Source organism: Globicephala melas, chromosome 20 (genome assembly GCF_963455315.2).
Source record: "Globicephala melas chromosome 20, mGloMel1.2, whole genome shotgun sequence".
In the NCBI taxonomy this organism is placed as follows: domain Eukaryota; kingdom Metazoa; phylum Chordata; class Mammalia; order Artiodactyla; family Delphinidae; genus Globicephala; species Globicephala melas.
Window position 1 is genome coordinate 23,139,883 of NC_083333.1, and position 3,441 is coordinate 23,143,323.

The window sequence follows — 3,441 nt, forward strand, 5'->3', positions numbered from 1 at the left end:
CAAACAAAGTACTCCTGTTTGTGCAGGAATACGTGTAAGAGAATGTTCGTAACAGTTATGTTTGTCGTAATAAAAAGTAGAACTTCATTTAAATGTCTATCACTACGTAGATGTGTTTACATCATATTTATGCTGCTTTCGCTTCCGGAGGGTCTTGGAAATGTAGTTTGATACTTTCATCAGTTTGGGAAAGTTCTCTGCTTGTCTTTTTTCTGATACAGCTTCTGCCCCATTCAGTCTGTCCTTGCCTTCTGGGAATTCCAACTGCATGTATGTTAAACCTTTTGACTACATCACACGTATTTCTTGTGCTCTGTCCCAGCTTTCCTTTCTGTTTTTCTCTTTGTGCTTTAGTTTGGATATTTTCTGATGACTCGTCTGTGAGTTGACTAATCCTGTTTTCTGCTATGTCTCATCTGTTGTTAAGCCTGCTGAATAATAATCAGTATCAAGGTTGCAAAGAACAAAGAACTTTATTTAGGGTCTTAGGAATTGCAATTCGAGAGACACAGACTCAGGTAAAACTGAAAGAGGATTTCAGGAAAGACAAAGTGGCTTATAAAGGTAAAAGTCACAATGCATTTAAAACTGTCTGGTGAGAAGTGTGATCGACTCTGACACAAGAAAGGAAATATTTATCCTTAAGGGACAGGCGACCATGAGTTATTTAGGGTAAGGGTCCAATAAGTATCTTGAGTTTCTGGAACATTATGCAGATGTTCTGGGTCCTACGTTAAGACAATAAATGGTCATAATTCAGATTCCATCTGGGCTGAGACATGCATGAGTCTCACTACCTCCAGAGCCTCTGGGCTCCGTTCAGAGAGCTCTTTTTGCAATACAGACTCTGTTTTGATTTTCCTTTCACAAGCCTATGCAATGAGTTACTAATTTCAGATATTATATTTTTATTTATAAAATATTCATTTGATCAAAAAATTCTAGTTCTCTATATAAATTGCTATTTGTTTATCTGTTCTTTTTTTAAATTTTTATTGGAGTAGAGTTGATTTACAATGTTGTGTTAGTTTCTGCTGTACAGCACAGTGAATCAGTTATACATATACATATAGCCCCTCTTTTTTAGATTCTTTTCCCATATAGGTCATTACAGAGTACTGAGTAGAATTCTCTGTGCTATACGGTAGGTCGTTATTAGTTATCTATTTTATATATAGTAGTGTGTATATGTCAATCCCAATCTCCCAATTTACCCCTCCCCCCTTCCCCCCGGTAACCATAAGATTGTTTTCCTTTTAATATTTATTTATTTATTTAGTTGCAGCATGCGGGATCTAGTTCCCTGACCAGGGATCGAGTCCAGGCCACCTGCATTGGGAGTGCGGAGCCTTAACCACTGCACCACGAGGGAAATCCCCGTAAGTTTGTTTTCTACATCTGTGACTCTATTTCTGTTTTGTAAATAAGTTCATTTGTACAATTTTTTTTTTGGTTTCTGCATATAAGTGATATCATATGATATTTGTCTTTCTCTGACTTACTTCACTCAGTACGACAATCTCTAGGTCCAGCCATGTTGCTTCAAATGGCATTATTGCATTCTTTTTTATGGCTGAGTAATATTCCATTACATATACACCACATCTTCTTTATCCATTCCTCTTGCTTGTCTATTCTTTCTTTTCTTTTTCGGTTCAGGGTGGACATTAAGGTCCTCACCTGCCAACTTCAGTATCTGAAACTCTTGAGGTTCCAGTTCTCTTGTTGGCTGTCTTTCTTAGCTGATAGTCAACTGACTCCCTTTTTATCATTGGCTGAATGATAAGTTATAGGGGCTCTGGTTTTCCTTCCAGATGGGTTAAGTTTTTTTTGGCAGCAGAGACCCAGCAGTGCCCCCTTGACCATGAGCTGTGTAAGGGCTTGTCTACTTAAGTTTTGCCTTTCTGTTTTTCAACAGAAAAGCCCTCTAACTTGGCAGACTTTGCAAGTACAAGGCAGCTTCTGAAATCTCTGTGAGCAATTTCACCCCCTTCTGCTCCCTTCCACTAGATTTCTTGGAGTTCCAGCCTACACTGAAGCTGTTCAGGTATACACCAACTATTAATATTCCAGGGAAATTTGTGTGTAGAACTTGGGGCTCACATTTTGTGGTTCCCTCCTTTCTAGGATTAATTTCCAGCCGCTATGAAAGCCATGAACTCTGGGCTCTGTCTCCTGAATTCAGTATGACTGCTACCTTCCACTTAGGCTCTATTCCCGGAATTGGTAAGTACTGGAAATTCCCCTTAGGAGAAAAGCTGGGTACATAATGGAGCTTGCCTAGCGTGTGTCCCTTTTTTTAAGGATTATATTCTATCCAGGTTTTGCACGCTTGGGTTGTTCTCCATTGCTTTTGAATAATTTCCCTCAAGTTTTGTAACGGTTATGTCATCAGGAGGGTCACTCTGACATAAAACTATTTTGTCAGGGTGGGTCTGGCACACTTTCGTTTGGATTTAAGTGTACATTGCCCTCAGAAGAGTAAGACAGGACTTTAAAACTTGACGTGATACGGAGGAGGGGTTGGGGGAGGGATGGAGTGGAAGGCTGGGTTAGCAGATGTGAGCTATTATACGTGGAATGGATAAACACCAAGGTCCTACTGTAGAGCACAGAGAACTATATTCAGTATCCTGTGATAAACCGTAATGGAAGAAAATATTTTAAAAAGAATGTATAAATACATGTATAACTGAATCACTTTGCTGTACAGCAGAAATGAACACAACATTGTGAATCAACTGTACTTCAATTAAAAAAAGCTGCAAAAGAAAATTTGACATGATAAATGATTTAGTGACTCAAATAAATAAGAGAAATTACAGTATATTGTGTTGGAATAAGCTTCAGATTCCAGGGTTGATGCCATTTTGAATATGTACGAGAGCTGGAAAATACACAGTGTGTGGACTCTTCGTTCCTTTGAGAGGAAACAGCACTACAGGGCAGCACAGTGTCCCTGGTGTGGAGACTAACTGTATTTGTAGGACATAATGTTGACGCTTAAAAGCGCCTTCAAATCTGCAAGCATTACACTTCTGCAATGCTCATCCTGCAGGAACGCGTTTCCCGCACGCGCTCGTCAAGAAGCTTGGGTCAGGTTCTCAGAAGATTTGAGACATTTGATGCCACCCAGGTGACGGGAAGTAGAAAGCAAACATTTCTCTATTAGTGCAGGGACCATGCATAGGAAACTTCTAGAAGCATCCCAAAGTGGAAGTCCACGGATATTTAACAACTCAAACCAGAAGGTGGCATCCTTTGAAAACTTAGCTTGGCAAATAAAAGGAAAAAATACAGACAGGTGCTCCATCAGTTCCAAAACGTAATGCAAGCTGGGAAAAGAACAGCACTTTATTAATGACCTGAAATGACATCTTAATGATGCTTTGAGGGATTTTTCTTGTTAAATTGTTTTCGGTTTTGAAAAAATTGGTAACA

The 3,441-nt window shown here is 39.3% G+C and overlaps 1 long non-coding RNA gene across 1 annotated transcript; it reads left to right on the forward strand.

Annotated features, from left to right (window-relative positions):
- Positions 1-1,289: 1,289 nt before the first annotated feature.
- On the forward strand, positions 1,290-2,487 carry LOC132594218 (uncharacterized). The gene is made up of 3 exons (XR_009560427.1): positions 1,290-1,379; positions 1,919-2,047; positions 2,128-2,487. It is a non-coding gene; the product is annotated as an uncharacterized lncRNA (long non-coding RNA).
- The last annotated feature ends 954 nt before the right edge of the window (positions 2,488-3,441 follow it).